This window comes from Melanerpes formicivorus, unplaced genomic scaffold, assembly GCF_026170545.1.
Source record: "Melanerpes formicivorus ecotype bairdi unplaced genomic scaffold, bMelFor1.0.p_v2 SCAF_39, whole genome shotgun sequence".
In the NCBI taxonomy this organism is placed as follows: domain Eukaryota; kingdom Metazoa; phylum Chordata; class Aves; order Piciformes; family Picidae; genus Melanerpes; species Melanerpes formicivorus.
In genome coordinates this window covers 5,353,574-5,366,570 of record NW_027142391.1, presented here as the reverse complement: position 1 = coordinate 5,366,570, position 12,997 = coordinate 5,353,574, and the positions used below count along the sequence as shown (strand labels likewise).

General features: G+C 46.9%; 1 protein-coding gene across 1 annotated transcript in view; it reads left to right on the top strand.

Annotated features, from left to right (window-relative positions):
* The first annotated feature begins 611 nt into the window (after positions 1-611).
* The window catches only part of MASP2 (MBL associated serine protease 2), a 25,872-nt gene continuing 13,486 nt past the window's right edge, over positions 612-12,997 (top strand). Inside the window, exons 1-2 of the transcript XR_010989734.1 lie at positions 612-679; positions 7,669-7,767. The gene's annotated coding sequence lies outside the window, so the exon portion shown is untranslated. The remainder of the gene's footprint in view (positions 680-7,668; positions 7,768-12,997) is intronic.

Here is a 12,997-nt window from a genome sequence, read left to right as displayed (position 1 = left end):
TGTACAGCAAATGATTTATGTTTTACTATTTAGTGTTTTCTGGAGGACAGAATGGTCCAGCTACTCTCAAGGCTGGCATTAAATATGGAAGTTGAACTCTTCTTCATACTAGGAGCTGAAGGAGCTGGGGTTATTTAGTCTGGAGAAGAGGAGGCTAAGAGGAGACCTCATAGCTCTCTACCACCTGAAGGGAAGTTGTAGTGAAGCTGGTGTTGGTCTCTTCTCACAAGTAACAAGCAATAGGTCAAGAGGAAATGGGTTTAAGTTGTGCCAGGTGAGGTTTAGGTTGGACATTAGGAAAAACTTTACTGAGAGAGTGGTCAGAGATTGGAACAGGCTGGCCAGGGAGGTGGTGGAGTCACCATCCCTGGAGGTGTTCAAGAAGGCTGTAGATGTCATGCTTCAGGATATGGTTTAGTGGTCATGGTGGTTGGGTTATGGTTAGACTCAGTGATCTTGGAGGTCTTTTCCAACCTTAACAATTCTCTGATTCTCTGATTCTTTCATCCCTGCAGATGGTTCCTGCTAATGTAGGCTGAGGCACATGGGCTGAGCACCAGGCAGGAAGCCTGCATCGCCAGTGCACGTGCTGTGGATAGGGGCCAAGGCAGTTGAGGGAGCTCCTTTCATCAGTGCTGAAATAAGTGTTTGAGTTGGATTTCATTTTGCAGTTTCTTTGGTAAGTCAGCGTGCTGAGGCTGAAGCAATGTGAGGTCCTGCCTAATGAGGGCATTTAGCATTAGGGAGCAGAGCAGGATAAATCAGATGCTGTGGGAGGGGCTTAACAAAGAGTCAGCAGGAACCTGTCATTGCTGAGCATTTTCTATGTGAATTGTCACAAAAGAATTCCTGAGTCTTAGAATGGTTTCTGTCAGGGAGAAGGAAGAGGGACTATGGTAGGGCTTTTTACATACAGTAGCCAGTGCATTTTAAAATCTTGTCACAGCTCAAAATAATTCTCTGTGAGTATGAGTAAGTGGATGATACCTATGAGCTACCTCCAGATCTTTAGAGAAATGAGAAAGACACATTTAAAAGTATAAAACATGCCAGAAGGCAAACCTTTAAAGTCAACTAGCACACATAATGCTGACCTCACCTGCTTTAATGCCTGATCCAGTGGTATTCACTGTATTTAGTTTTTCCTTATTATTTTTTGAACCTCAGGCTAGCTCATGCTTATGCATCAAGCTGCAGGCAAGTGAAGCAATTGTTGTGGGGACAAGCTTAGCTGTGAACCTACAGCACATTCAGTGCACAGGGCTAACTCTGTGTGTGCATATCCTGTCCCATGGTAAATGTGAAGCAGTCTAATATAGCTCCATGAAAACAGTGTAAATCTCATTTACTCTAAGATCAAAGCATGTGCATGTCTCCTATGAGGACAGACTGAAGGAGTTGGGGCTGTTCAGTCTGCAGAAGAGAAGGCTCTGGGGTGACCTCATTGTGGCCTTCCAGTATCTGAAGGGGGCCTACAGGAAGGCTGGGGAAGGACTTCTCAGGATCTCAGGTAGTGATAGAACTAGGGGGAATGGAATGAAGCTGGAGGTGGGGAGATTCAGGCTAGATGTGAGGAGGAGGTTCTTCCCCATGAGAGTGGTGAAACCCTAGAATGGGTTGTCCAGGGAGGTGGTCGAGGCCCTGTTCCTGGAGGTGTTTAAGACCAGGCTGGATGAGGCTCTGGCCAGGCTGATCTAGTGTGGGGTGTCCCTGCCCATGGCAGGGGGGTTGGAACTAGATAATCCTTGTGGTCCCTTCCAACCCTGACTGATGCTATGATACTATGATACGTGGACAGATAGGACAAAAGAACCAGGGAAGTATTAATTTGAAATTTAGCACCCTCCATGCTGGCTTGTTTGTAACAAACATCTTGCTTTAATGTATACTGTCAGGTAAACTAGCAGGGAATCAGTCAGTGCTTCCCTGTGTGCAGACAGACATTTCTGATCTGACTTGACTTCACAAAGATGCTGTCTGTCTGCAGGTAGCTGGCAAATGGAGTTAAAGGTAATAGGAACACAACAGTGCTGCCTCTGTCTGTCATTCCCAAGCAACTCCTGACCTTTAGCATTGATTACAGCTAGAGAAAATGCAGGTTCAACCTAGTGTCACAGGCAGAATGAGGCATAAAATTGCACAGTGGCTTTTGGTTTAGGCTGTTGCGTGTTTGGCTCTGCTCAGAAAGACTGAACATGTGTTTGAAAAGCAGGGGGGCCATTTATTTTACCTATAAAAAAGTCTGGTTTGAGGTTGATGGTATATAAGCAGTCAGGAGTGAACTGGGAAAGGAGTAACTGGGTTAAAGTGGAATCTTTTCTCTGCTGTTGAGTGAATTCTGCTGTTGCTCTTTGTAGATTGCTAGAATGGCTTAGATTAGAAAGAACCTCAGACACCATCTCCTCCAACCTCCCCACCATGGGCTTGGGCACCCAGCTAAACTTGGTTTCCCAAGGCCTCATCCAAGCTGGCCTAGAACACCTCCAGGGAGGAGGCATCCACAGCCTCCCTGGGCAGCCTGTTCCAAGCCTCATCACCCTCATACTGAAGAACTTCTTTCTGGGATCCAGTCTAACGTTACTCTCCCTTGGCTTCAAACCATTCCCCCTTGTCCTTTCTCTAGACACCCTCATGAGAAATCCGTCTCTGGCCCTCCTGTAGGATCCATTCAGGTATTGCAAGACAGCTCTAAGGTCCCTGTGGACTCTTCTGTAGTCTGACTAATGCCAGCTCCTTTGGCAGAGGTATTCCTCATAGCAGTCTGAGTTCTCTCTCTCAGATTTGTGTCTTTTGAAGACTTGGGAGGGAGGTACCAGAAGGAAAAAAGGCATTTCTCTCCCTTAAGATCCTTCAGAGAGAGCTGTTTGAATCTAGATTCAAACCTTCCAGCAAATCTGCTTCCCTTTTAGAAACACTCAGAGGAAGCATTTGGGGGGTGAAGGAAATCTAAAGAGTTAAAATCCATGTCTTCCACTTCCCCAGAGAATGTCTTAGGCTTAAATGGTAGACTGAGCTGGAGAAGGGTTGCCACATCCCACCAGGGAATAAACAGCTAGCTGCGCCAGAGCAGGGAGCATACTGCTGCTTCCCTGGGCTCTGGGCATTCAGCTGGGAATGAAGAATTTCTCTTCTGGCAGAACCTTGGGGACCTGGAGGTCTCTTGTTTTAAACCAATTAGTGTTTACTGTTTAAAAAAAAAAAGCAGGAAATAAATTATAAGCAATCTTTACAGCTGGGACCATGTTGAATTTGGCTCGAGGTCAGGCTTGCTTCCTGATGTAAGATGGCTTACTGGTTAGGTAAGTCTGCTGTTAAAATAGCTTCAGTTTCACTGGGCTATGCTTGGCTCCTGTGGTTTAGCCTCTTCTTGACAGGGGAAACAGCCAAAGATTTATGCTGTGGAAAGCTGCCCACTCCTGGTTTGTACACTCCAGAAATTGTCCAGGACACTTTTGGTCCTTCAGATGATGATTTTAGCCATCATTTTAGACATACTCTAGCTTCAGTCACAGTTGCATAGAAGGAAGAGTCTTCAAACATGATTGATTTTTGTGGTTGAACAAAAGCAGGTTGTCTAGATAGCACTAGGTGTGTTGGTCTGTATTGGTGAACCTGGCACAGCCACAGCTTAATTAACAGATGAAGGGAGAGTATTTCTGTGATAATGTTTTACACAGAGCTTCTAAGTCCTACAACTGGGACAAGGCTCTGTGCAGGGAGTCCTCAGAGGTCAGGATGTGTCTCTGCACAAGCTTTGTTTGCTCTGAAAGCTCTGCCTCTGTCCTTGGCCAACACAAGGCTCATCTAGTCAGAGGTAAATCAGTCCCCTGGTGAGAAGCACCCCGCCAGAAGCTTAGGTGCAGGTGTACAGACATGCAGCTGCCTAACAAGCCGTGGATTTACACTTTAGGAGCCCAGAAGCATGGGGAGCAAACAGCAGTCTTTGTGCTCTGAAATATTGGCTTCCGAGCAATGCTCGTGTTGGGCTGTGAACTGATGAATTTACCCCCTGCTGGCAGCCAGCGGGCTGGAAAGTGCCTCATGATTGCTCTTCCGAAAGGATGACTGAACCCTCTTCAGTGCTGGAAGAGCTTCTCATGCCATGGACAGAGTGGGCTAGAAGCAGAATAACTCAAGAAATGCCACTGGTGGCCTTTCGCTCCATTCCAGACTGAAAATTTGAGTGTTTCCATATTGCAAAGCTGTCTAAATAGTGTATGGCTCAGAAAAGGGTGCACAAACCCAGCAGAGTGAGGTAAGGGAATGGTCTCCCTCCACTTTAGTCACAGGCAGGCTTGCATTTTGTCAGTCTTCTGTGTCTTGATATAAAATATGAAATTACTGAGTGTTATTTCAAGGAGGAAGTGGCTGTGCATGTCTGCATGTGCATGTTCTCCTTTTCAGAGAAGCAGTTGCTTCCACTTTTGTTTGACCAGCAGTTTTGATGAAGGAGTCCTTGTGAGGTGATCCATCTTTGGCAGGATTCTTGTGCATCAAACAAGAATGGTTCCTGTTGAACAGGAGGCAAAACAGTGCCAGCCAATGTGTCAGAGATCCTGCAGGAAACGAGCAGGAGAGTGAGGACCACAATCCAGGATGTCTCTTTCTTGGGGCACAAGATAGGGCTGTGTCCAGATTGCCACACCTGGGGATTCTTCATTGGGTCTGGGTGTCTCTGAGACCTTTGAACAGTCACAGCCCCAAGTGATGGTGGCTGTCATGTGCTGACTACAGCCCATCTTTGCCAGCTCCTGGATTAGATATGGGACCTAGGCAGACAGGTTAATGGGTTCCTGTTTCTGACAGCTGGTCAGTTCTGGCTGCAGGCCTTTGTAACCTCTGAATGGCAGGCCATAAATCAGAGCTGGCACTTAGAAGCAGAACTGTAATGAAGGCTGAGGGGTTGAAAGAGAGTTGTTTTCCTGAGGCCCATCCCATCACCACACGTGCACATGCAGACGCTCGCCCTGTCCCTCAGAAGCATTTAACTAGGCTTCAGCTCTCAGAGGAGATGAACTGCCTGCTAAATGAGATGTCACGGGCAAGCTGAAATCCCCAGCATGAAGGGGATTATTGCCAAATTATTTGAAAAGCTGTAGCAGGAGCACAGAAACCATAAATAACAAGGAGTGCTTTGGAAAGCTGGGAACAGCCTCCTGAGCCCTCGGGAACTTCCCAGTGCAGAGTGCAGACACAGAACACAAGGGATCTCCATCTCCTAGAGGGGTTACTGCAGAATGTCTGTCACAAAGCAGTCAGTACAGGGGACTTCATTCTGGGTGACTTCCCAGACCACTGTGGCAATGCAGCTTGCAACTGAGTGCTGTTTAGTCTGTGTGGAATTAGTATGAGATGCCCTAGCCCACCAAAACCAAGGTATCATAGGAGGTGTGTGAGATGCTGTTAGCAAAACTCTACTGGGCTATAGTCTTGCAGTGGCAACTTAGGGGCTCAGGACACTTAACCCAAGACAGAGATGGCTCCATCTTGCAGCAGGTGTTTGCTTGCTGCTTACCTTGACTCTGCATAGTTGTTGGTAGGTGTATAGTTTTACACTTTTGTCAACTGTGCCAATTTGTTCTTGGACTACAAATACTATTAACACAAAGAATAACTTGAAGCATGAGGAGTCCTTCTGGGAAATGCCCCTTGATTGCCATGCCCATTGCACAGTCCCTCAGCCCTGTGTTCTCACATGTGGCTATGGATGCTCCTTTTGCTGTGTCTGCACAAGGCTTTCATAACAATAAAACAGTTTTTAATTTATCATTACTCTCTGTATTGCAGGAAGCAGTACAGTCCCTCAGCTGAGGCTGATTCAGCAACTTGTCAAGCCTCCTTTTAACAGATCTGCCCCCAGAAATGTTGCTTCTCATGCTGGTGATCTTCCAGATGAGTAGAAGACAGATGAGATAGAAAGAGTGACAGAATAGGCAAGTGACTGTCAGGCCATGAGCAGAATAGCAGTGCTAGAACAGGACAGGATGTGAGGTGGAGGTTCTTCACCATGAGGGTGGTGAAGCCCTGGAATGGGTTGTCCAGGGAGGTGGTTGAGGCCCCAGCCCTGGAGGTGTTTAAGGCCAGGCTGGATGAGGTTCTGGCCAGGCTGATCTAGTGTGGGGTGTCCCTGCCCATGGCAGGGGGGTTGGAACTAGATGATCCTTGTGGTCCCTTCCAACCCTGACTGATACTATGATACTATGACATGGGTCTGTAGACTTCCAGATCCAGTTAAACTGAAAGTTTGCTGCTTTGAATTCCTCACTGAAGACTGCAGTGTATTAGGGAGGAATATTACAGTGATAAAAGAATAAAAAACTCCCAGTGTCTGGAGACTTTCTTAAGTGAAAATGCATTTCAAAGTGAAAAACCTTTTTGTCCATCTGTGTCCCATTACTAAGCTGGGGCCATCATCCATTTTCATTAGGCAGGGCCTGAGCATGTGGGTGGGGACAGAGGCCCAGGCAGCTGGCCTGGACACCAGGCTAAAAAGCACCATATGGAAAAACCTAATGTATGTTAACAGGCATCAGAGACCAAAATTGAAAGAATAATGGCCCATCCACATGCGGTAGCCTCGACGAGACAAACTCTCAGCACCAATCTGTCAGCTGCAATTTTGGGTCATTACAGTGCTGCTAAGCAGAGGCTAACAGACAAGTTAGAGTAATCTGACTTCAGCAAGAATTATTCTTCCAGCCATGCGAGTGCTTTGGCTCAGATTTCTCCTTGCTAACATACATCAAACAAAATATCTTCCTTCCCTCAGAGATTCTTCCCACCAGGCCTCAGGGGATCCCAGCCAAACATTTAAATTAGCATGCAATGATCTTTTAATTTGCTGGCTGCTTGGTGGTTCTGCGTGGCTCTTGCCACTTCAGATAGAGATGTGCTATAGCCAGAGTGTTTCCCCTTTGCCTGCCCCACAGAGGTGTACCTGAAGTAGTTTCATTTTGACCTCCATGAGTTTCTTTCATTTTTAGTTGTTAGCTACGGAGGCTCAGAGCTGGACTGAAACCATGAAGTGTACTCCGTGCTCTGAGTGCTTTGGCATTCAGGTTGGAATCTGGTTTAGATCCAATATCCTTGTACCAAATTAACTCTGCGTATAGCCAAATGGTTCTGTTTGCCTTTCCAGTGGAGTAAAGCAAGCTCTTGCAACTGTTTGGTGACTAGTGGGAGTCCCTGGCAGATAGTATGGCTGTGGCAATTTAGGATATACTTTCACAGGCTCTGTGCCTAATTTTAAATTAGAGGGCTATAGTGTCTGCCAAGACTCCCTTCGCTTGCCAGCAGGCCCAGCGCCTCCAGGGTATGTCAACAGTTTATAGTGGGGTTTTTTTGGGCACAGAGTTTTGAGACTCAACAAGTGGTGGGCCTGTTGGTAGTAGGTAAAACCAGGTGGCAATATGTCCAGCAGATGTGCAAAAGCCACATATGTAATCACAGTTAGGTAGGCTCTTTCTCCAGGGAATATCTCGGTGCCCACACCTGAGCATTTGGGTTTGTACAGCCAGGTTTATAGCTCTTCCTGTCTCTGACATGCAGATTTGTCTGAGACAGAACACAGTGCTGTGTTGGCACGAGCTCGCTCCTCCTTTGTAATGCTTCTGTCTAATTGTGTTTTGTTGAAAACTGTATTCAAAAGCTGTTCTTTTCTTTTTGCAGATTCCCTCTATTGTTCAAGCTTTAGTCACGACTCCTGCTGAAACTTCAGTGTTGTGAATTTCACTAACCGTGTTGAAAAGTGAGGAGAAGGAAGCCCAGGTAAGCATCCCACTCCTTTAAAGGACAAAGTTAAATTGCTCTCTGAAACAGCAGCAATCACACCTCAAATCCAAGTGTTTGACATTGCCCCCAAAAAAAAGCATACAGGATCAAAAGGATATTTTGCTGGTTATAGCTTGGTGAAGATTCTTGTGAGAGAAGCAAAAACCGGCAATGAAGCTGAGGAGTAAAGCGTGCAGTACAGAACTCTTGCCCTGCATTTCGGTGGGCTTGTTTGGTTGTTTTTTCCCTAGGGCAAGAAACAAGAGCTTCAGGCTGGAATTCTAGCAAAAAGGAGGTTAGAGCTAGGCTGAAAGAAAGTTTTTGTTTTGAACACTGCCAGGTCTTTTGGGCAGGAACAGATTTGATGTTTCTGCCTTAAAAATAAGCTAGGTAAGGACAGTCTTTCTAAAAGGTACCTAGAAGATATCTCTAGTTTCTCCTCACTGGAGAGGAGAAGCAGAGATCCCAGACTTCTTTGAAGGGGGGTTGAGTTGAAACAGTTGGTAAAGGCATATTGTGGTGATAAGCAAAAGCTGAACCCAGCTGATTGCTTGCTAGGTTTGGGTTTTTCCTGGAGTGCTACAGACGTTTTAATATACAGGTTCTGATTGATGTGACTGCTGGCTCTGACACGGCTTCAATCTGTTTGCTCCAAGGCAGGAATGAGGTTGTGTGTATTCAGTGAGGGGTTTAGCCAGAGGGAAGATTTGTCCATTTCGATGGATCATACTCACTCTTTAATATCTGAGCAATAGCTCTGCTTTTGGGAGTGCTTTGGGCTGGCTTTACTGTTTATTTAGATTAGTGGAGTAATAGCCTCATTGTTAGAAAAAAAAATTGAGGTCATGGACAATTGCAGAGGAAGAAGAATGGGTTTGAGTCGAACATAAGGGAGTAGAAAATCCATTTGCATGTCTGTATGGACAAGGAGGTTTAATGAATCTGCCAGTCCTAATGCTGTTGAAATCTATTCTTCAGCATGTTTCTCAGCTTCTCACTCCACCTGAGCAGGGAGGGAGCCTCAGGAATTTACTGTCTCCGGTCTTCACAAGTTATACATTTGGGAGTGGAATATAGTTCTTCACATTGTTAATTATGGGATGTAGAGGAAGAGCAGTCATGACAGAAGAAGGAAGAAATGACAGTGGGACAGAGAGACAAGCAGCCAAGGTCTGACTTCCAAAGGCAGAGCTTGTGCTCTCAGCTGAGGGCAACTTGTCTGCTGTGGTTTTGGTGTGAAGTCTGGGTTCCCCTCTGAAAACCCGGGGCTTCATCTGAATCTTGGTGGTCGCTGTACTCTGCAGAGTCTGGTTTTGTGGAAAGGGTTTAAACTTTGTTTAAGGAAGGATAATCCTTTCTTAAGGATTATGACTTTGTTTAAGTGGAGGATTATATGGAAACTCCAGCAGGAGATGGGTATAGTTCTTCTGGCAAGCTTGCTTTTCAGTTCTCCCTTGACAATGAATGATTTTGCAGAGAGGCTACTGCTCAAGTGGATCCTCTTGTTGGGAGACTGTGTGCTGGAAGGAATGGCACATGCTAACAGCCTCTTCTAGGCTGGCAAGTGGTCTTCCAGGCCTTGCAGTTGATGTGGCAGGTGTGTAACCCCAAACTGCTCTCTCTACAGGAGATTGCCATTCCTCAGTGCTGGGTTCTGGGAGCCAGAAACTCTACTAATTGCTTTGCAGGGCCAAGCTGCTTGTTGAATGAAGCTAGGGTAGGCTCAGAGGAGGCTTTTGATTAGACTCACTCTATTCACAAGAGAGAATTCCTGATGGGCTGGTCCTTGGTTGGTCTTTATGTCCTCTAGTACAGACATTTGACGTATTTCTCTTGCTTTGCTTTGCTGTCACCCCCAGTCTTGCCTTCCCTGCTTTGAGGCTTCATGTTGGACAAGAGATAAATTAGACGTGTGCTGCTCAGCCACCCGCTTTGTTCCTCTGAGCTCTTTCGAGCAGACTTACTCTGGGAAAGTGTGTTGGCTGTGCCTGTAACGTGCACAGCATCTTTGCTTGGAGAGCAGACAGCACTGTATTTCATAGCTTTGGCTCTAGCTGCATCTGAATTGGAACCAAACTCTCTTCCCAGCAAAAACAGCTGCTCCAGTGAAGTCACAGACTTGGAGCCAGCCCAGCAGACGTGCTGCAGCTACCAAGGATGTGGGCGGGAGTGAGCGGGCAGCTTTGTGAGCTAGTTCAGCTTTTTGGAGGCAGGCTGATGGGACTGGGGAGACAGGAGAGGGATGGAGAGGTTCTGACCTACACAGTTCTTGCACTGCTTCCCCATGGCAGAGTGGAATCATTTTCCAGGCAGAAATGTGACCAGCAGCTCTTATCTGTGTGCTGTCTTACTCTCTTCCCTAGGGGATGAGTGTGTGCAGTGCAGAGGTTTGCCCTGGGGTTACTATAGCCCTGTGTGTAAATCCATTCCCATGCATCCATGTAGTGGCTGAAAGGGGCTGGCATGGCGAAGATGCTATCTGTTGGATTCTGCAGCCCTGCAGTCGAACAGAGATTACACAGGTATTTCCACATGCTCAGTTTGAGTGTGGGTACAAATGCAATGTATAAATTGAGGGGGAGCAGTCACATCTGCATGAATGTGTGCTTACACACAGAGACACCTGCTCAGAGATGAGTGCTTTGTGCTCTGAGCTTTGTGGTGCTCCTGGAGAGGTCGTGTTTCACAGCCTGAGACCAGCCACACAGGTAGATGAGGGGTACCTTTGGTTTTGCGAGCCTTGGTCATGCCAGAGGAGCAAAGCTGTCAGCCAGTATCTACTCCAGTGCTTTTGTTATCTTCCTTGACAATTTGAGCTCAGGTCCAAGTGCTCTTAGGTGCTGTACAATTGCAGCACAATTGCTGTACAGTTGGTCCTTTGGAGGTCAGTTAATGCAGAGCAGAGCAAACAAGTCCATTGACTTTTTGCTGCTGGAGAAATGTCTTAGCACTCCATGGCAGCTGAGTCCATCTTTCAGTGTGAAACCAGGATGTGGCAGTTGGCAGTGTGGGAAGGAGGAGAGCATGCCCAAAAGGAAGAATTATCTTACACCTTTCATGAGCTTTCTCTGCTTGCTGTTTTTCCCTTGGCATGAGTATTTTTCCCCTGTTTCACAGCAGCCAGGCTTTTCCCCCAGCCCCACTCCATGCTCTGCTTGCTCCGTCTGTGTGCTTGTCTTGATGTCAGTCACGCTATTTGATTTGTAATGAGGAATCAGAATGCCTTCTTCTCTGCTGCATGTGCTCCCCCCAGTCCTCTGAACCCCTCAGTCCGTGAGGATTTGGTTTAGCCACAGAACAGCAAGCATCCAGGCAATCTCTTAGGGCTCTACAGAGGCAGCTGGCATTTGAGAAAGAAGGGGCAGTGGGGAGCAATGTCTTCAGGGATCGCAGCAAGCAGTTATTGCGTTCATTTGCTTTCCTGGTCTGTGACGCAGGGATAGCCTCTGCTGTGGCAGAGGACTGCTGTGGCAGAGGACTGCAGTGCCTCATCTCAGAAGGCAGGAAGGTCTGTGCATGCTTTTCCTGCCTCATTCACCAGCCTCTTGCTTTGGTACTATACCTCTCTTCCAGTTCTGGAGGCACATACAGATGCTCACTGCCATCTGTGTTGCCCCTGAAACATTTGTGCCTGGCTGTGATCAGTCAGTGCAGTGCTTTTCATAGGACTGCTGCAGGAACACAAGAGCTGTCTTTCAAAGGCCCAGAGATGGTTTTCTCCCCCAGCACAAGATGATCCTCTGAAGCAGTGTGTGGTTTTGCACAGGCCATTTGAGAACAGAGCTGTCTGCAATGTTTTTGATTAAGTGGGTGGGGGGATGCATTGACTTCATTTTTGCAGGAGCTCAGAATCTGTCACAGCTGAAGCTCTCTGCAGGGCACAGATTTAGCAGAATTTATCTCAGGTGATGCTTTTGCAGTTTCAAAAGTTGGGATCAGAGGGAAATCTGAACTGAAGAGCTACCCTGGGACTTAGCCTGAATCTCACACCACTCTGATGAAGGCCCTTGCTGCACGGCTGGTTTCCAGCCTTCTCACCTTCTCTGTTGGATCCTGCTGCTCTTTGATTTTGCAGGAAAGTGGAGATAGATCTGAGATCTTAGTGGTTCCAGCCCGAGGGGCACTGTGTTGGCTGAGGTGCTCTGCTCTTGCTGATTTATTCATGTGTCTGGCTTAGCTGTCTGCATTTGCTGTTGCCACAGGAGGGATTTGAAACCATTCCTTGACAGATGACCTCAGTTTTGAGTAGTAAAAGCATCTTTTGGGAGACTCTGCAGGGTGTGAGAGAGGGGGGACTCCTCTGAGGTCTTTGCAGTATCTCTGTGTCATTCCTTCATTCCACACAAGGTGATTACTTATTTTCCAGGAGAAATCTTTTCTCTGAACCTTGACTTTCACATGTTGATTGTTCAGTTGAAAATGTTGGTTTGCCTTTGTGCTACCTCAGCCTTCAAATGTGGAAGGAGGCAGGGGCACAGGCAAGCAGCTGGGCAGACCTGTCAAGAGGCGTCTGTCATTTCAGAATACACCCAGGTTTCCTAAAGTGGATCAGTAACTCAGCAAGTTAGAGTGCTGGGAACTGCAGTGAATTGGATGAAGTCCACTGAGCCCTCAGGCTGGCTTAGTCCTGTCCAGACAAAAGGGAGATTGTGGGCAAGAAGAGCATCTGTGGGGGCTGAGGTTAGCTGTCAGTGCTTTCAAGGTACTGCTGTACCTGGCTAGCCGATGCCCAGCAGCCTTTGAGAGGTGGAAGGTTCCTGGGCAAAGAAATACGGACAACATTTTGGCATTGTTTGTATCAGGTGCTGAGGACTAAAATCACAGCAGCCTTGCTCTCCAAAGACTATGCCAAAGGAAAGCCAATATGTGCAGGGGGCACTCAGTCTCAGAGTCTGCAGGATTACAGCTTATTAAATCATCTTCCTTATTTCAATGTTAGGCAGCAAATATCAGCTTCAGGGGCCTCATCAGATTCTGGACTGTGCAGACCTTTTTAGATCTAAGATCAGAATGGACTCTCCATGCCTTTGCTACTGAACTGAGCAGGAAGCCTGATGTGCGAGCTTCTGGAAGTATTTATGTCTGTGGGAATCAGGCACCAGCTCAGTTAGGTGCAGATTGAGTGTTTGCAAAGTTTTCTTTCTCTTGCTTTGTTCCTAGCCAGTATAAAGCCCATGTCTTTTATGTGTTGATGGGATCATTTCAGCAGCTAGTGAGCCATGGGGAA